This window comes from Cyprinus carpio, chromosome B20 (genome assembly GCF_018340385.1).
Source record: "Cyprinus carpio isolate SPL01 chromosome B20, ASM1834038v1, whole genome shotgun sequence".
Classification (NCBI taxonomy): Eukaryota; Metazoa; Chordata; class Actinopteri; order Cypriniformes; family Cyprinidae; genus Cyprinus; species Cyprinus carpio.
The window spans coordinates 27,981,215-28,003,276 of record NC_056616.1 but is presented as its reverse complement, the minus strand read 5'-3'; the positions used below and the strand labels follow the sequence as shown (position 1 = coordinate 28,003,276).

Sequence of the window (22,062 nt, the reverse complement as noted above, 5' to 3'; positions counted from 1 at the left end):
CCAGATTGAACTAAAAGTGAATTTGGAGGAGTGGCGATCAACTGTTCAAGGAGCTGACCAACAGTGACCCAGGATGACCTCTGCTCGTAACCGTTATACTGATGCTCGTTTCACTGCAATTATCAGATCTGATTCTCTCCAAATGAATCCGCTGACCTGACCTGCAATATAGACACAGACAAATGACACTATTACAAGCTCTGAATGAGGCTGTACAAACTGTGAAAGTGACCTAGTCTGTAGATTTATGAGTCCTGTCCCCTGTAGGAAGACATCGGTCGGATCAAAAAGGCTGTTTACTGCATTTTCCATAGCGTACTGTATTGGATGAGCTTAGTGATGGCTTAATAATTTGACGTGATGATATAAGAGATACGTGCTCTGCCGTTGCAGGTAATGAACATCAGAAAGGTGCTGAATCGACTGGACAAACCTCAAGGGTTGTACCCGAATTACCTGAACCCTAACAGTGGACAGTGGGGCCAGCGTAAGTCCACAAACATACACACACATACTGAAGAACTTCAGGAGAATTCATAGAAATGTAATATTCTAATTAAGTTTTCTCGGAAAATGTCATGATTAAAATGAGCGTCTTTATCCACAAGTTCAGTGCTTTCTCTGAGTGGAATTAATGTGCAAGTGTGTTTTTCTTAGAGATCTGATTTGTATAAAAAACACTCTTGTGGTGACTGTTTTTGTCACTGGTATTTGTAAATATAAATATATGTGTGTGTTTGTGTGTATTATATCAATATATGTAATTTATTTATATATATATATATATATATATATATGTGTAAAATACCTGAGGGCAAAGCAGAACATAGTTTTCTTGCAACGGAGTTTCTTTCAAAACTTTAAAACTTTGGCAAAACCAGTGACAATTTATTCCTATAGGAGCCTGGGAACTTTTAACCATGACTTTGCTCACCAGCAGACTGATAGAAACTTTGTGTCTTCATTTGGTGTTGCCGATTAGAGCCAGCCTTTGACATTTTTGGGTGTGATCTGGAGCAGACGGTCTGTGGGCGTACCGTATGAGACTGAGGCTAAACCGCTGGCAACCCTGACACTGTCAATAAATGTCGACTTTCTTCATTTTGCTTTCAGGGTTAATTATGCAACACAGGCAGAAATATACACACTCTTTTCCTTACATTCATCCTCTAGATGACACACACATCAGTAGTTTGGGATGTTTTATGCTGGTCCCGCAGCATCTGAGGCCTTCTCTGCCGCATTAGCTAACTTTCGTGCCATCCTCGCTCCGAGGGTTTTATATTGGCGGCTTAGCGTGGAGAGCAGCACTGTTTCAACTTCATGGTCAGCGATGACGCAAACGTTTGATGATGAAGAGCCAGAGGAGAACAAAGATTCTGCAGTGTGTGTAGTCGGGATAACGCAAACGCATGAATTCTGATGGAACGGAGCGAAAAAAGAGGGAGGCTTTTGAGCTGTCAGAATGTAGCAATCCGAAAACCAGTTTTCTTTTTTGTGCATCAGACCAAGTCCTTTTTTTTCCGCTTTGACAAAAGTCGTTTGTTTAGACGATCGTAAACAAAAATGATCTGAGATGGCAGCAGGCCGCAAGGAAGATGGGATAATAACGTACGGCTGCAGTTAAAAATAGCTGTCAGTCTTTTTGCTTCACACAAGTAGCCCAGAACAGTCCTGAAGGGCTTTCCATATGGGTCAGTTGTCATGTTTGGGTTTGAGCAGCTAGTAGCTCAAGGGTTGACCTTAATGAAACAACAACATGAATCAACCATCCTACATATTCCACAGTCTACCCTCCTTTTACCCTTCCTCGCATTTATCTTCTTTTCATTTCTCATTATCGTACATCAAACTTAGTTTACATTGTCAGAAATTCTCGTTTCAAAGCAGACCGTCTCTTTCCGGTTTACCCTCATATGTGCGACATTTTTTTTTTTTAATTTTACAATTAATTTATTCATTTATGTAGTTTTATTTGATGTTGCTAAATAAAACTACATCACATAGTAGTTTTATTTAAATGTAATTAATGAAATTGCTAAAATTTAATTTTAATTACAAATTCTTTAAAATATAGTATTTGTAAAATTATTAACGATTAAATATTTTTCATAATTTAAATTTAATTGTAATTATTTCCTAGAATTTATTTTAATGAATGTCATTCACTCAGCCACTCATTTTTTTTCCAAACCTGTATGACTTTCTTAGGCGGAATAAAAAAAAAGTTTGGTTTCTTTTCTGTGTGTGTCTGTGTGCATGTGCATACAATAGAAGTCAGTGGTGTTCAGTGTTTTGATTTGACAAAAACAGTTTAGCCATCCTTCAAAATATCTTTAGAGTTTCACAAAAAAAAAAAAAATGTCATACATGTTTGGAATAAATAATACAATTTTAAGTAAATAATAGCAGAATATTGCACCCAAAAATGAAAATAAATAAAATAAAATAAATTATTTATTTACCATAATGTTATACACAAAAGAAAGTGTGATGGTGTGTGCACACCAAAAGCAAATTCAATTATTTGCAGATTACATACAAAGTCAATACAAAGACACGAATAGACCAAAATTTGCGTGGGGTGATGTAAATTGAGTGATGCGATTGCAACAAATGTAAGGTATTCACCTCAATCGTGTCTTTTGCGAAAGTTGAAAATTTTAACTTGAGCGGGAAATTCGCATGATGCATTGTCACGCCAGCCAATTGGTGAAGAGCTTATTGACGCATCCGGTTGTATCAGAAAACAGAGGAGAGCAAGTGCAATGTTTTTATACACGCGAGTGATGCGAAAAACATCCCGCGTATTTGAATATTCGCTTTGCTTTTGGTGTGCAAACACCATTAGGCAGAATATTTAAGCTGATCTTTTCCTTATGAAAAAATTAGTTAGTGATTTGTATTGTCAAGCTCCAGAATGGACAAAAATGTCTCACAGAAATAGTCTATATAAAAGGTTTCTGAAGCCACGTTGCTATGTTGTCGCATTGCATTTGTAGCCTCACCCACGGTGAAATCGTTTCACATATATTTGCATAGACAAAAAATATGTTCTGATTGGCTGTAATTTAGTCATTTTGAATTTTGCTTTTGGTGAGGACTTACTGTGTTGTGACTATGGATGAAATGTGGGGCTGTGAGCATCTGACATGCATGAGGTCTGTTTCATGGCTGCTCTGTGTGCTTCAGTGCTGCACAGAGAGGCTTCACATTTTCCCAGTGTCTGTTGTGTAAAAAGCTCAGCTGGTCTTCAGGTTTTTCTCAGGAAGCACTGCCAGAGCTGACAGCAAAACTCCTGTTTCCTGCTGTCAGGCTTTTACCAACAGAAAACCTCACAGGTCCTTTGCACAATGAAGCCCTCTTACCACCAACACGGGTGAAATTTGGAGTTTCTGTGTGGTGTGTGTGAACTGTTATTATGACAAGTGGGGAAAAGTCATCTTATGTGCTTAAGAAGTTAAATCAGGTAGTACAAGGGTGCTCAAAGTCTGGCCCGCGGGCAAATCCAGTCTGCCATGAGTTTATCAATGACCTCCTGTTAAAGTCTAAAGGTTTTTTTTTTTTTTTTTTTTTTTTTTTGAGAATTTAATCGCTGCTTCTGTGTCTGTACTGCAAGAGAATGAAAAGACCTCTCCTGTTATAATGACTAAAGCACTGCAAAAAAAAAAAAAAAAGTGATATAGTTTTGTTGTCACTTTGGTTGCGGCGTGGCCTTTTGTTGTAACATTCTATTTTTAGTGCACTTTTATTTAAATTACACTACCATTGAAAAGTGTGTGGTCAGTATTTTTTTGTCAGGGAGACATTGAAGTGAAATAAAGCCTTTTATATTGCTACAAAAAAATGTTTTTTTTTTTTTTTTCAATTAAATATTGTTAATTATCAAATCAAAAAACTTGAATTATTTCTGAAGGGTCATGTGACACTAAAGACTGGAGTAATGGCTGCTGAAAATCCAGCTTTGCCATCATAGGAATAAATTACATTTAAAAAATGTAATAAAATAGAAAACAGCTTTTTTAAATTGTAATAATATTTCATAATATTATTGTTTTTACTGCATTTTTGATTATATGAATGCAGCCATGGTGAGTATAAGAGACTACTCTTAATCTTACTGATCTCACCCTTTTATATGTACTTTTAATTGATAACCATAATTAGACATGCTTTTTGATTAATAAAATTTAATTTAACCATTAAAAAGGAGTCGAGAAAAATGTAAACGGAAAAAAAAAACGGAATATGGACAAATTAAAATGGAAAAAATGGAATTAGGAAAAAAAATCAAAAAGAATTTGGGAAAAAATAAAACTGATTTCATAGGGCCCTACATATTCATTCACAGAAGGTTTCTAAATTCATTAAGTCTTATTTCATTTTAATTGTGAAGAATTTGAATATGCAAATACTGTCATCATGATTGATTTAAAAGGACAGACCTTTTACAGCATGTTCAAATGTGTGCATTTAATTTAGTAACCTAAAATTAAATAAAACATATCATGATGCATCCAATTAGAATGAGATGGTGCCATTATGGATTTTACAGGGGAATTATAGGTGAAAGTTTCTTTGAATATTAAGTTGTGATATATTTGTGAAGGTTGAAGACATTTAAAGATGAAACATTTACAAACTGACAGCGTTTTTGAAGTTGTAAGAACTATAAATGCATTTGTACGAAAGAGCCTTTTCACTTTGACTGCATTGTTCTGGGAAATGAAGAGGCTCTGACCAGAACTTACGACTGGATATAAATACAAGGCTGATGTAGCACATGTAGCTGTAATTGTTGTTACTGCATGCTTTAAAACCATATGAATATCAAGGATCGGCTATTAGCAGGTCATTTTATTCATTGGCCCCTGGTGCACATTTTGGCCCATGAGCTGCATAATTTGAGTATCCCAGAGGAAGATTAACAAAAATTTGCCTAATTCAGAAATTTAGCAAAATGGGTAGCATAAAAGCCCCTTTGACATTTGAAATAAGACTTTAAACTAAAGCAGAATGCTTGTTTTTCCTTTCTGTGCATTTTCTCTGAATAGTAGCATGTCAGTATATTTTTTTTTTTACGGTTGTCTGAACTGACACTTGATTCCTCTTGACGTATCTATCACAAAAACAAATGCTTAATGAGGTATAAATATTCATGAGCTTGATCATCAATCAGACAATCACACAACAGTACTGCTTCTCGATCCACAAATTCTCATCTCTCACACACAGTGGACCGGACAGCACTGAACACACTGCCCCATTCACAAGCCACCTGGAAACACACACACACGTTTCATTTCTCCTTACACGCACATACCTAACTGAAGGATTTTACTAGATAAAGCATACACAGCACATAGTTCAGATATCAAATGAATGCGTATATGGGATCTTAGTGCTTAAAGATCATGTACAGTAACTCAATCTTTGTAAAATCTCATTTAAATGATTTATGTGCACAATTACAGTAGAAAAATGTACTACATTTCACTTTCTGTATGAAGATTTGTTTCTATTCTTGTATTCATTCAGAGCTCATTTAAGTATATTTTTGTAATAAAATATCTTTCAGTGTTGACGTTGCTTTAAGTAATGTTCTCTGATTATTACTGCTGCTCTTTTGAATGTGAAGCACTACAGGTTCGCTTTTTGACATTTGCACAATTCAATTCCAGCATTTGTTAACAAACTGTAAAAATCGCTGAGATGAGAGCGTCTCTCTAAATCTCTCGTACTGCGTGTGTGTGTGTGTGTGTGTGTGTGTGTGTGTGTGTGTGTGTGTGTGTGTGTGTGTGTGTGTGTGTGTGTGTGTGTGTGTGTGTGTGTTATTCTGTTTAAAGCAGACTATTGTGCTGCGCGCACATGAATGTAGGAAGAGTTTTTCACACACTCTGCTGTTTTCGCTGTGTTGCAGATCACGTCTCGGTTGGAGGCTTGGGGGACAGTTTTTACGAGTACCTGCTGAAGGCCTGGCTCATGTCAGACAAAACTGACGAGGAGGGAAAGAAGCTTTACTACGATGCCCTGCAGGTAAAGTCCAATGTTACAGAGCGAGAAAAGGCCCAGAGAAATGTTACACTCTACTGGCCATTTGATCAAATGCTGACTAGACAAGAGCATCCTTGACATCCTTGTTTTTGGAGGAGACCTGCAAGCTAAAGTGACTTGTGTCTGCAAAATAGTGAGGATACAGACTACTTCAGTGTCCGATAGGAACTCAGCACCAACACAATCTCGAGTTGATACCAGGGTTGAGTGAAATTGTGAATTTGAGAATTGGGTCCCTTTCAGTTCATGAATGTGAATTCTAATTTGATTTGTCCACATCTCGCAGGATGTTGGATTGAAATGACAAGAAGTGGAATTTACTGAATTGCAGTGCATTCGAAGATTGGACATATATTAGTCAAATAAAACAATTACATAATTATTTTTGACCTGAATTGTAGAATAGCTTTTTTTAGGTTTGACAGTTATTCTAAACTGAGCAAACCCAGTATTGTCAAAACAATTAATACACAAATTAATCAGTAATTTTAATTTTCACACATAATTTTCAGATAACTAAAATAAATGTAAAAAAATTTACAATCTGGTGAATACACATTAAAGTTTGTCTGTTTTAAAGAGTAAAGTAATACAGTCTAGAAGATTACCATAAAATCAAAGCTATTGAATTAAATATAATGCAAAAAAATTAGTTTTATTTAATTATATAGCTAATATATAATACTATAGTTATCAGTAAAAACATTGATTGTGTATATAATCTTTTATAATGTTTCTATATATATATATATATATATATAGTATATATATATATATATATATATATATATATATATATATATATATACTGTTAAAACTGTTAAGTTTGTTATTTTTTTTTTATTTATTCACCATTAAATTTAAATTTAAATTGCAAGTCTGTAACCGGTTTGCCAATTCAGTTCTCAAGGTTTTTTTAAATTCTTTTTATTTCCATAATATGGTCCATGATACGAATGAATTAGAGAATTCATTTTTAACCTCACAGCTTGTTTATCATTCACAAATTAAATTTAACATCTTGTCAGACTAAAGTTGATTTACTAGAATAATGGAAGTGGTTGTTCTGTAGGTTTGAATGTTTTTCGCTCTTAAGTTTCAAGTGTCCAATTTTTCCAATATGAATATTGAAAGTGTTTGCAAATTTTGGTCTGTTGTTCAAGCTTGAGCCAGAAATTTGTCCTCTGTGGGTCTCAAGGTTGTGAGTTGGAATTCCTTTTCATAGTGTCCAAATGTAGAAAAGTTAAGTTTATGTGAGTTTGTGTATGTGAGTGTGTGTTTGGGAGTTTATGTGTGTACATGTATACGTGTATGAGTGTAAGCTGCCAGTAGTGTTGTTCTGCTGGAGCCGTCCGTGAGAGCTTTGGAAAGCTGCTGCAGACTGATTGTTACAGACCACGAACTCAATCCTCACTTTCATTAGAGAGGGCCATCTCAACCTGTCTAAGATAATGCTGTCCCTCTGACCGTCTGTCTGGGTGCCTCCCCAGAGTGACTCGAACCCACACACACACACTTTGGACTCCAGGCCAATCATCCAGGAAAAGAAAAGTGCATTATGTCGGTCACTTTCAGAGAAGGCTTACAGCACAGCCGTTCTGTCCACCATTTTACCCAGGCATTCATTACAGCTACAGAAAGCTCTTTATCAGGCCTTTAACTCTCTCTCTGTACAGCCTGATTTACACTAATTTATCTCACTAACCATGGATAGGCTGCTCAATCATCTTATTTCATCCAAACCTCTCAGCTGTGGTATTCGATTATTTGCACCGTTGGGAAAAATAAGGACATTACGGCAATGACCGGTTGACGTACTGTATGGCAACAGATTGAGTTCAGTTTGTTAGAGCAATGCTAAATACTCAAGTTTTCATTTTTGTTGCAAACAGTGTTGGGGAAGCTGCTTTGCAACTGCCTTTCTGAGCTACAAACTGGCATTCAGGCAGTTGGTCTGTTATTTGTTTTTCTTTTATATTTATTTTTATTTTTGGTTTGGTTGGAGATATTCTGATGATACTCATTAATGTCATCTGTTTTTTTTTTATTTATTTATTTTTATTTTTTATATTATTTAAACCATTTAAAAATATTCAATATATTATTTAAATTATTTATATATAAATGTTTTACTATTTATATACTGCTGTAGTATTTATGACTATATTTTCAACACAAATGATTTTAATAGCTTTAGTTTAAAAATAAACAGCACTGATTTCAATCATTTTTTACTTTCATATACTTTTTTTAGTTATACAAATTCTTTTTATGCAGAATATTTGAGGTGATCCTGGACTTTAAGGCTTTAGTTTTGACGAAAATACCTTCCACTTAGTGATTTATGTTTCCCTGTTCTGCGGCAGGAGAGTAGTTTTTCAGTAGCTGTGGTGTTTCATGCATCCCTTCACACTCTTTTTTCATTTGGTAATAAAATAATTAGAACTCAAATCAATATTTATGTCCATTGATATGTACATTGGCACAGGAGTAAATACACAGGATAATGAACAGTCTGTCACGATCACCGTATTAAACTCTTCAGAGTGATACAAGATCCAGAATCGAATGCTTGAATCAGAGAGAGTACATTCTAAGAGGAGATGTTTGATTCTTTACTCATCTTACTCTGTAATACAATTAGACAAAACAAGCATCTATGCTGCTACATGTTGCATACATCAGTGCATTATTATGTTCAGTCAAGATACTGAAAAAAGAAATGCTATGCTCTTGCTGTAACTACTTTTAGTTTCCCCAAAACAACCGGTGCCATATTTATGATGAAATAGAAGAACCAAAGAGAGTGAAGTAAAAAAAAAAAGCATCAAGCACTTGACTTTGGTCTCCAGTTTTCCATTTAAATGCACAGAGGCTTTTTTTTCCCAGACAGATAAGAATCTCATTTCCCATGTGTGCGATGCTTCTGTAAATACACAACACTGGCACACACAGCTGTGACCCTGATCTCTGCTATGATCTAACTTACTTCGGGCCTTGAACTGTTCAGATGATGCTTTTGAGAGAATGAAATCACTCCAAAGTCTTGAATGTCTCCCTTTGTGTTAGGCAAACAAAACAAATGCAAACAAGGACAAAGTTCCTTTTAACCCACACAGTATGAATAACCACAGAGAGAAGAAATTGACATTAAAAACCATTTAAAGTGAACTCTGGTTTTATTCTCTGTTCTGTGTGCAGGCGATTGAGAAGAATTTGATCCGTAAGTCAAGTGGAGGGTTGACGTATATCGCTGAATGGAAAGGCGGACTCCTGGAGCATAAGATGGGTCACCTGACCTGCTTCGCCGGTGGTATGATCGCTTTAGGGGCGGACGGAGGCCCTGATGATAAGACGGGTCACCAGATGGAACTGGCGGCTGAGATCGCCCGCACGTGTCACGAGTCTTACGCCCGAACAAGTGAGTGGGAGAACTGCTTTGAAAATGTTGAAACAAAAATGTTAAACATTTTCAGCAATAAATAAACAAATGTGTTTATATATATATATACATATATATACATTATAATAATATATATATATATATATATATATATATATAGATATATATATATATATATATATATATATATATATATATAATATACATATACATATATACATATACATATATATATATACATATATATATATATATATATATATATATATATATATATATATATATAATAACATTTTATTAAATTTATTTATAAATGTATGATTTTATTTATTTATTTGAATTTTTTTTTTTTGTAAAGTATTTCAATTGTAAATTATTTACAGATTTTTTTTTTTTTTTTTTTTTTTTAAAATTGCTGTGTAACAATAATAAGAATTGCATTAAGAATAATGAGAATTGCAAATCTAAAGCACTTAAAGGTAAAAGAGAAAAATGATGCAGATATATAAGTAATAAAGTAATGATTTGTTTTTGGGGGTGGTTGTAAGATGAAAACAAAATAATGATCTTAAATTCATAAATATTTGAATTATAGTTTTATTAGCTGTTTTTGCAGAACATTTTTCTCTTTGTCCGACATGCCTGTGGAGTATGTAATGTGTTTTTACACATCTGTGCTGGTTACTAGACAAGTTGTTTGTTTTGCTGACTCTGTTCAGTACCAGTATGATATAATACAGATCCTAGTGAGAATTATAAAGTGCTCACCCGAAAGTGAACTATTCTGTCTATAATAGTCACATGGCCATTGTAGAGACTCCCTAAATCCACTGCTGTTAACCCTGAACACACACACACACACACACACACAAATCCCTTGTTAAACACACACATACACAGTCATCACCGGCATGTTCATAATGCTTAGGTATTTTTAGCGACCACAGATTATCAAAGGTCCAGATTATGTCACAGGCCCTAATCCACCACATCCAAACAGTGTTTCTTTTCATCTCAGGAACAATGTAATCCCATAATCCCTTGTCAACATGAACGTTTAAGCGATGAATTTGACAGCATGTGTGTTTCAGGTATGAAGCTGGGTCCCGAGGCCTTCCGTTTCGACGGCGGTGTAGAAGCCATCGCCACACGGCAAAACGAGAAGTACTTCATCCTGAGGCCGGAGGTCATCGAGACATACATGTACATGTGGAGGTTCACCCACGACCCCAAATACAGACAGTGGGGCTGGGAGGCGGTGCAGGTGAGAACTGTCGCATCACTAATTACGTAACGGCACCAGTTTGTGACTGGTAAACACGTTGCCACATTAGGCCCGGGATGTTGGCCAGACTGTGAGTCACAGCGAGGCTTTATCCCTGCCCTCAGACGCTCCCTGCACTTCAGCGCAGCAGGATTAGAGACAATGGAGACCGCCAGGATCTCACAGCCTTGTAATTGTATCATAATGACTTCAGATTGCCATTGTGATGTGTCTATCCCTTCAGGCGATACATCACATCTCCTCCTCCCTCGCTCTCCCTCCGCCATCTATTCCTCTCTCAGAAAAAATGTGCTGGCTTAACACTCACTCAATGATAAGCTTGAATCTTTGCTTCAAAAACTACTTTATCAAATCTTCATTATCTTAAAATGTCCCTTTTCACACTCTTTTCAAATAAATAAATAAATATGTCATAATGTCATGGTGCTCATATTTAGGGTTTGGTATTCATACAAATTCCTAAACCTTAAATTGTCCCACACAGTTTTTGCTGTCTTCAATCATGAGACTCCTTGAGGTGATCTGTTCTATTCATTTTCTGTGTGTTTGGACTTATCATTTTCTTACGATTAAAAAAAGCTGAAAATCGTAAAGGCTAAGGAGGAGCCCAAGACATTTGTCTAGAGACTAGAATATCCTAAAGCAAGAGTGGGCAGCTCTCACCCTCATCAAACATAAGCTAAACAACCCAAATAAGACCTTAATATTTACTATAGGCTACAATTACAGGTTGAAGGTAAACTCTTAAGGAAATCTTGAGGGCCTTAATGCTTGTGGGATGGGGGTCTTCTGACTTGGTCCAGTAAGCACCTTTGCATCTGTGTCCTGTCTCTGAAAATGAAAAGCAGTCTACATGACACTTGCTAGGAATGTGTAAAACTATTACATTGATACTGACAGGTAGATTTGTATCTCTGAATATCAGGCTCTGGAGAAGTACTGCAGGGTGGAGGGGGGTTACAGTGGAGTGAGAGACGTCTACGCTAACACTCCCAACCATGATGACGTGCAGCAGAGCTTCTACCTGGCCGAAACACTCAAGTGAGTACAGAGCACACAAACAAACATATTCATTACAGTTGTACATAGTTATATTATGATTATTATTATTAATTTTTATTTTATTTTTATTTATTTTTTTGCATTATAGTAATATAAATTTTTGGGAGGTTGGGACAAGATATGTATTAAGATATGTAAGATATTAATAATTGCAGGTATCAAGTTATTTACATACTATCCCGGATAGCACACTCAATAGGATAAAATTTCCTTAAGTTTTAATCTTTTCAAAGTCCACTATCAATCAAGCATATTTTACTAGACTGTAATACTTCTTTCCCTTTGAGGAACTTTTATTCTGTTGCTATTTAAAAAATAAAATAAAATAATAATCAAGTAAACCTGAAAGGGTTTTTAGAAAAATGCATCTTAAACATCTTTAGTTTTATTTTTGAATAACAAAACCTGGCGTTTGCCATAAATATAGCCATTGAAGGTGGCATGGTGTTACTGGCATTAAACTCATTTCTCCCAAGATTAAATATTAGAAAGAAAGAAAGAAAGAAAGAAAGAAAGAAAGAAAGAAAGAAAGAAAGAAAGAAAGAAAGAAAGAAAGAAAGAAAGAAAGAAAGAAAGAAAGAAAGAAAGAAAGAAAGAAAGAAAGAAAGAAAGAGAAAGAAAGAAAGAGAAAGAAAGAAAGAAAGAAAGAAAGACTACTGTGTTTATGTACTATGGCAATTGTAATGGTAATCAGAATCAGAATCAGAAAGAGCTTTATTGCCAAGTATGCTTACGCATACAAGGAATTTGTTTTAGTGACATAAGCTTCCAGTACACCAGAGACAACAACAACACAAAACACAAAAAAACAAATTGCAAATAAATAAATTTGTATGAACAGTTGTGCTATAGATGACAATGGATTAGAATAGAGTAATATGCAGAGATGTACTTGGATGGAGGGGTAACAAATAAATATAAGAATATTGCACATTTTTTGCATAAGTGGGGAACATGTAATGTGTGTTAAATGAATGCTGATTCACATAAAATAGTTCTATTATTGTAATTTGTAAAATTGTATTGTATTAATGAGAGTCATCAGTCAGAATAATGAGGGGGGAAAGTATGAGAATTTGGGAAACTGTGCTTAATTGTCATAAAAATAATGTTACAATGCAAGACGACATATGATTAATGGTCTTCATTTTCTTCATGCAAAATGTTATGAAGGCTATGTCTTTTGATTTTGGGGTAAAATAAGCTTGTAAACTCATCTTTATATCGCCGAGCACTGAGATGGAGTCAGACTGGAGCTTCTGAGTTTCACAAACCTCTTGCCCTTTGGTTTGCAATATATAGGCATGTTAAGAGACTGAGACTAACTTGTGATTCTGCAATGACTGACTAAAGGAGAGGAAAGCTCTTTACTCAGAATGCATGAATTGAGCCATTTCTCTGTTGAAGCGAGAATCGTCAAGGTGAAATGATTGAGACACAAGACTGACAGCTGGAACTCATCAAGTCAATTACTTTATCAGGGCCCAAAATGAAGAGCTGCAGAGTCAGCGAGGTCGCTATGCTCTTCTGTATCCCGTATCCCAGCTCTCCAGTCCTCCCATTTGATTGCATTCTAAGAGGAAATCACTGTTCGAGTCTCATCCTGCCACGCCAGACAGAGGCTCTCCATTTCTCCTGCCTTTAGTACTCTGGAGGAGCACTTGCCCTTTGGCCAGGAGGAGTGCAGTGCACACAATTGAGCACAGAAAAGACTTAGCAATTCTTTAAGAGAGAGAGAAAGAGAGAGAGCGAGAGAGAGAGCGCGCACATCCAGAAACCCCTGCTTTCAACTTTTGCCACTCTGGTTGTTTCTCATTCTGTTGTTGCTTCTGGCTTGCGTTTACTGCTTTTTGCACAGTAAGTGCGTATTAAGTAATGATTCTTCTTTAGAGCCAGACTGTCTGGCGAGCTGAGGGATCAGAGTTTCCTGTTCATGGAAATGCTCTCAATGTGTTTGTGGGCATGACTGTGAGCATGTGACTTTAACAAGCCCACGACATCTGCTCTGCTCCACATGCTGAGCCACCACAAAAGACAAAAAAAATGGAATTTGATTATCATTTACTCTCCATCATGCCTTTCAAACCTGTATGACTTTCTACCGTGGAAAAGAAGGTATTTCAAAGAATCTCAGCTTTTTTTTTTCATGCAAAGAGACAAAACAAATTGGCTGAAAATAGTGGTGAACCAATATATCAGCTGAAATATATATTACATTGTTTTTTTTTTAATTATCATTTTAAATTTGACAGAACTTGTAAGTAAAGTTAGTAAAGGGTATATGAAAAGGTATTATAGCATATTGTTAGTAACAGAATGGCAAACACTAAATACCTTCACATGTACCGTCTACATTCAGCTAATGCACATTTCATTTGAACAAGTCTTTGAATATTTAATAAACGTTTTAATTCCACTATTCTGTGTTTAACGATCAGTCTGTGTGAATAAACAGACAGACATGGACTATAATAGAGTTACAGAATCAAGTAGTTGCCATCTGAATAAATATATATTTTTATTTTTTTCAAGTTGAATTTTTTTTCCTTTATTAATCCTTTTCAAATTTTATAATTTAGTAAATATTATGTGCAATAATTTCATTTAATTTTAATCAGTTAATCAATCGTTTATTTATAAAGCACATTAAAAAAACTGTAAAAGCACACCAATGTGCTGTACAAAAATAGAAATGCATTAAATACATAAGTAATGTAATATAGGTATTAAAAAGAACATCATAAAAATATATGCATGCATGTTTAAAGCTGTAAAGCATATCATATGTGCTCGTATATTAAGTAGGTCTTAGGATGTAAAGTGTTATGCATTTTCTAACTTTATCTTTAAAATAAATAGTGTGATATCATTTATATATCATCTTTATATCGGCCAGCTCTCTAATACATCATCTGCCATCAAAAAAATATATTGGTTGACCACTAGATAAAACCCAATGATTAATTTTGTCCTGTTTTGGTAATCTTTTCTTCGTTTTTGATTGCATATTCTGTGGCTTTGCATAGTAAAACCATGACACCTCCATTCAACTATATCCATCATTAAATATGGCCCAAAATAAAATATAAAAGTGGTTATCAGCCTGATGGTTGTTGGGTCCATTTCACTTGCAGATGCAGTATGACCTCTTGTGACCTCTGTCATTTTTATTTGCCATTCACCTTCCAGTTTCTTTCTAACCCAGAATTGAAGGTCTAAAGATCATACTTTCTGCAGAAAGAGGCCAGGTGTGATTTAGGACTGGGTTATCCAGTGGACACGCATGATTTAGCTTTAACTCTGGAGGCCTGAGGTCACAGCTTATATTTTCAGAGGGGCAGCGGAGAAGAGGACCTTTCATCGGCGAATCTCCAGCCAATGCATGTCTGTTCAGAGAGGAAACCGAAAGGGAGGGAGGGTTAGAAAACCGTATTATCAAGGTCACAACTTCATCAGGAAACAGGCGTCAGCAACGCCGTCTCCAGCTAAAGTTTATAGACTGTAATTTTTACGAGTGTCATCCAGCCTTCCAAATAAAGATGTGCCTTCTAACCTGTGGGGATTTTTCCCCTCCTTGGCTGCAGGTTTTGAATTATGGTCTTTGCTTGTAAAACAGTGTCCTTAAGCTATGGCTGTCGGCTACAAGTTGCTGCTCTCAGCCAAAGCAAGCAAAATGTTTAGACCTTGTGTAGTTTGTAATCTTCATCCCTTATTTACGTTGTTGATATTGTCTTGGCAGTCTTTTGCTTGGCAGAGACAGTTTTACTTCATCAGCACTTGGGAGATGTTCATGTTTTGTCAATGAAGTAAACATTCCGATTTTTAAGAGGTAGATTTATTTATGTGGTTTGGCATTTATTGAGATAATTAGTGGTGTTTGTGTTAGTACTGTTGTGCATACTAAGTATTAAAACTTTGGCCTGAAACAAGCAAACAGTGCATACAGGTATTACTAGCATATTGGCTATTTATTAGTACTTCTGAAGCACATATTCTGCATGACCATATACTACATCCCTAATCCTACTCAATACCTAAACTTAACAACTAACTTACTAAGCAGTTATTACGAGTTTTAGGGAAAAGTCATAGTTAATAGTTAGCGAGAATTGGACCTTAAAATAAAGTGTGACTGTGTTTCTTGTCTTGCACAGCATTTCTACTGTGGTTTTGTTTGGAACTATTTTCGTTTGCAAAATTGATCAAAACAGACAATATTGCATCTAAAAATTAACAATTAACTTTTTTGTTCATTCAGCTTTTGTATAAAATCGGTATCGCAGTCTGAATCATGCAGATATTTGAGCAAGAAAAGCACTTCTTGCTCATGTGACATTGCTAAACTAAAAACCCATAAAACTACACTGATTTGGTTGAACCCTGACCATTCATATTGTGAAAAGAAATAAAATCTGTACTTAAGAGTCTAGTGATAATTATTTGCCTCATAACCTTGATGTTTATGCTTCTAGTTTATGTACATAATCATGTTTTCCAGATCTCTTACAGGCAATCTCACTGTGATTAACTATATTATAAAATGCTCTTGAAACATCTTTTTTTCTTTATTTTATTTTTTTCAGGTATCTGTATCTTTTGTTCTCTGACGATGACCATTTGCCCTTCGAACACTGGGTGTTCAACACGGAGGCCCATCCTCTTCCCGTCATTAAGAAACAGCAGAATGTAGAAATAGCAAACCATCTCAAGTAATCTTCATCCAACCGCAAAGCGCCACTGAGACGTCATTTTCTGGACCTGCTTTAACAGTGGACAAAAGCTATGGACACAAAGGCCCAGTGGCTGGAGAGTTCCTGTCCTCCAGGAATTTGCTGGGGCTTCATGTGTTTCTCCACAGCCGTCTCTCCTCTTCCGTCTCTTCTCGGGATTCTGCATGCTGCCCCTGTTCCCTTTCTCTGTCCTTGACACTATGGACACATCTCTGAGCCTCAGAGACACAGAAGGACCATATTTCCTCTGTGAGGAGACCAGACCAGATCATTTTCCATCATACTTGCCCTCTCACACACATTATAAAGCCATAGGTAATTCAAATTGCATCAACGTCCTTGTGTTTTTTTTGCATCATGTGCGTTTACAGGAGCGAAGATAACAGATATCCACTGAACTTCGCCGTATCTTGCTGTCTGTTTCTTTCGGGATGAGGTTTGGTTTGGTATTTTGAGGCTCTATTCAACAGCAAGATAGTAAAACCAAGACAACTAGTGCCTTTTAGTCTTACTGATCATTTTAGTCAAGTTTTAATAGCAACACTCTATTTATTTTCGCTGTGACCGAAGGTATCTTCCTACTGGCCTGCAGCCCTCTTACCCTCTTGATGGATGTAGGAATCAGTTGTTTATCGTTCATTCCTCTATATTTGTGAGCTTACTTGTGTTTCATAAATGTGTACAAAATGTATTTTGATTGTTTACTTAATCAATGGAGGCAGAGACTTTTTATCCTAGACATGTAAAATAGAGTACTTTGTGTTAATTTATTACTCAAGACATAGGGTTTTTGTCTTTTTTCAGTGTGGAGGGCAGGAAACTATGGAGCCCCTAAAGGAGACATGAAAATAGGAAAAAAAAATGATGAGAGGGAAAAATTACATTTCAATGCTTTTGCATTCCCTTGCAAAACTAATGCTTTTTCCCAAGAAGCTTTGTGTTCACTCACAAACACACTGAAATTTAATTGTTTTTTTTTATATAACTTCTGAATTTTTGTGAGTGAACACAATTTTTTGTTGTTTTTTTGCAAAAGTTTAGCGAGGACGCACAAAAGTGTCACGAGTAAATGCAAAAGTTCCTCTGTGGAATGCAAAAGTTTTTGTGAGTGAACGCAAAGTTTCGCAAGCAAGCAACATTTCTTGGGAATGCAAAGGACAATTCTGAGTGAAGGCAAAATTTTGCAAGGTGGCGCAACAGTTTCTTTGTGGAACGCAAAAGTTTTTGTGAGTGAACACCACAAAAATTTCACAAATGATAGCAAAAGTTTCTCTGTGGAACCCATAAGTTAATGCAAAAAGTTTTTGTGAGCGAACTCAAAAGTTTGTGAGCAAGCAACGTTTCTTGGAAATTCAAAAAAAAAAAACTGTTACAAGGTGCCGCAACAGTTTCTTTGTGGAACGCAAAAGTTTTACGAGGACAAACTAAAGTCTTATGAGTGGATGCAAAAGTTCCTCTGTGGAATGCAGAAGTTTTTGTGAGCGAAAGCAAAAGTTTCTCTGCAGAATGCAGGTTTGCGATCAAACACAAAAAATTCACAAGTGAATGCAAACGTTTGTCTGTGGAACGAAAACGTTTTTGTGAGCAAATGCAAAAGTTTTGCGAACAGGCGCAAAGTTACTTTCACAGGCGAACACATTTTCTGGGGGAATACAAAGTTTTGTGAAAAAAAAAAAAAACCTTTTGAGAGCAAACGCAAATGTTTCTTAAAGTAACACAAACATTTTTGTGAGTGAACCCAAAAAGTTTCATGAGGGAATGCAAAGATTTTGTGAGAACACATAAGCATTGAAATATAATTTTTCCTCCCATGTAATCACCATGTCCCTTTAGGAGCTCTGTAGTAAACCACAATGAAGCTGCTTGAATCCACTGGAAAAGTGTTTTATTAGGACAACACGGGCAGCATCAGTCAAAAAAGGGGAGTTAATATATTTGTATGAATGTACCACCAAATGTGAATTGAACATACTTTGGCCTAATTGTTTTGATTTATCATTTTATCTTGTTTGTTCGTTCGTTTGATTCATCATGAAAGCACAAAGTTGTGAATTAGTATATTTGGGTTCTCCATGAAGAAAAGAATAGGAATATTGCTGTAGGATAACGTGACGGCACAAGTGAGGAATTTCGATGAAAAAAAGATAAAAAACAATGAATGCAAAACAGTCCATGGCACTGGATACAACACACACACACACAAGAATCACATACACTACATTACATAGCCACATTCCAATTCATGGAGGAATAGACCAATTCCCATCTTATAAGTATGTTTTGGGAATTTGACACGTCAAATTTGAGGTTTGTGGAGTAGGGGCTGATGCTACCGTCTACATTTAGACAATGTTCTCAAAACTAAACCACCCTGCTTACCTAGCACGGTGTGGCGCTTTAACCTATGTATTATACTAGTGGATCTACATGGAAATAAATACCTCGCAGAGATTCCTCTCTTGAGGCCAGCGACTGCAACGCTTGACATGGTATTTCTCCGCTGTATGTGTGCTAACCAACAGCGTACTGTCAGAGTTAGGAGCCGCAATATATGAAAGTACCATCATCTGGAGGGAGGCCCGTCTTAAAACACTGTGACACTGTAGATAAGACATCGCGCTCACTGTATTCATGATACTGCGAATCTAAACGATGTTTAGCACTGCTGCGGCTTAGCGCGGACTAGCGATTTGTGCTGTCTCTTTAGTGAAAGCGGTTCCTCAAGCTGTGACTGAGAATCCACAGTGACTCTTAGGTGACATACGGGAACAGATGTTTCCTCACATCTGGTTTCGATACGCAGAATAGGAGATGTGCTTTTCAGATTAAGAATTTGTTGTTTAAATATTGTGTTGATGATCTTGCTTAGAAAATGCCTTTTTTGTTTGTGATTCTTGTCATTTATTCCTTCATGAGACAACCTCAGAAATGTAAATGTACAATATTGCTGATAATCATTCCATTGCACATAGTCTGATTTGTTTTCGTTTTTTTCTTTAATATATATGCAATTAATTTCGTGGGAAAGTGTTTGGTTTTATTAATTTTTTTTTTTATTATTGTACAAATCTCATTCTGGCAAACTGCCAGCCATCATTTATATAAATCTTATGGTCTTAAATTATATTAAAGAGCAGGAAAGGTTTTTGATAAAATATATTTGTTACACTTAATTTGTGAATAAAAAAATCTTTTAATATAATATTGAGTTGTTGTTTTTTAAATGGGGATTTTTTTTTTATTCAAATGCATCAACAAATTAATCATTTTACAGTAAATCATTCATGCTTGGAGGCAGATCTGTCTGTCTGTCTATCTACAGTATCTATCTGTATATCTATCTATCTATCTATCTATGTATCTATCTATCTATCTATCTCGCTATATCTGTCTGTAGTACTATTGTTCTGTATCATTCTATTGTTTTTTTCTGTCGTTCTATTTGTAGCTCTATTTTTCTATCAGTCATTCTGTCCTGTTCTATCTTTCATTCTATCATATTGTTCAATCTATCCATCGTTCTATCATTCTACCATTCTGTATGTCATTCTCTCTAGCATTTTTCTTTCTATTTTGCACTCCATGCATAGTTCTGTCATTCTGTTGTCTATCCTTCTATCGTTCTGTCATTCTACCATTCTGTATATCATTCTATCAATCCTTTTTTCTCTCTTTCTGTCTAACGCTACTTCTATCATTCTATCTGTTGTTCATTCTTTCGTTCTGTCATTCTGCCTTCATTCTGTCTATCATATCGTTCTATTGTTCATTCTGTCTGTTGTTCTGTCAACAGACAGATATAATATATCTAAAGCATTAATAGATTCATAAATAACACTATGATAACCAAAAGGTATAAATATAGCCTATGAATAAAACAACTGGGACACCACAGGAAGAGATGTGTTTTATCAACTTTAAAGCAACAAAGTGATACAGTTGAAGTGGAAGAGGAAGAAAGTGAAGTGAATGTAAAGTGAAGTGAAAATGATCCAAATAAACATGAGAAGGAATAGGAAATGGAGACAGAAAAGAAATAGGAACAGATTTGCTGTTCCCTCAGAACATTAGAGGAAATGATGTCACCTGATGTCACAAGGCATAATAAAGCTGTCAGGCCACAACGGCAGTTTGTAGGCTGACACAAAAAAAGCTAATTAGCCATGGGTTCCCTCTGCAACTTCCAATGGGTTTTCAGATTAGCTTAAAAATAAAATGATATATTTTGTGTGGTACGTATGCATACGTTAATTATTTTTTACAAAACTAGTCTCTTCAAATATTATTAACTTCAGATCTTATTTTCCTGTAATAAATGATGCAGAGCTTTGAGCTTTTGTTAGTTTTTTTTTTTTTTTGTTAACACTTCACATTACAGTGTTCATGTTACACATATTGGACAATGAATCAAATTAATTTCAACAGCGATGTGTAATTGCAAGCTGCTCCACAAACTAATTGCATATTAAGAACGTGATGTTCATCAGTATTTCTCATTAATCACATAATTACTTACATGGTAACATGAACACTAATGTTAAGTATGATTGCAATTTGTTTCTGTATTATTATTTATTTTTTTTCATTTGTGTGACTTGCTCTGTCTTTCTGCAAAAACAAACCACTCATCACAGAGCCAAGTCCAATTCTAATGACAGGCGATGTGAGCGGCGCGAGGCCTGAGGTGTACAGGAGATCACGGGTTGCAGAGTGTTTACAGAAGCACAGCAAGCACAGGAAATGACAATCTGGTCTATCTTTCATTACGTCTCTCTCGCCTGGGGAGAAATCTGAATGGAGGGCATTGTTCTTTTCTGTGACACAGCAAAGGACAAATATTCCAGCACTACAGGCAGTCGCTCCCTTCACTGTTTGTCTTATTCATAAGGTCTTCAATTAGGATGTGAAGTTCACATTGAGGCTTTACAGGATACTCCACCCCAAAATGAAAATTTTGTCATTAATCACTTACCCCCATGTTGTTCCAAACCCGTAAAAGCTCTGTTTGCTTCGGAACACAGTCAGGCATCAAGTTGTTCAAGTTCAGGTTGTTCAATGCCTGAGTTTCTTTCTTCTGTTGAACTCAAAAGAAGATATTTTTGCTGGTCCCTATTTACTGCCATAGTACGGAAACATTTCTTCCCCACATTTTTCTAAATGTTTTATTTTGCGTTCAGGGAAGAAAGATATAGCCTACAAGAACAATAACATAAAAACTATGATATGTATGATATTTATTTGAAATGTAGTTCCTTTAAATATTAGGAACTGCATCTAAAATTTCAATTAATACCTACAAGAAACTGTAAATATTTGTATTTATTTATGTTTTTATTATTATTATCCTCTTAAAATGTAAACAAGTATACATCCCAACATCAACACTGCGTCATTACGCTAGGTAGCATTGCTCTTGTAACATGGACGAGCAGCGAATAGTCGTGAAAGTCGAGAATCATTCGGATGTTCCCCAAATCCCTAAACTAGGAAACCACTGGAGAGACTGGAGAATAATCATGGATGTCTTG

At 35.7% G+C, this 22,062-nt stretch overlaps 1 pseudogene; it reads left to right on the top strand.

The window, feature by feature from the left end:
• Positions 1 to 16,862, top strand: part of LOC109113619 — a 111,443-nt pseudogene extending 94,581 nt beyond the window's left edge.
• The last annotated feature ends 5,200 nt before the right edge of the window (positions 16,863 to 22,062 follow it).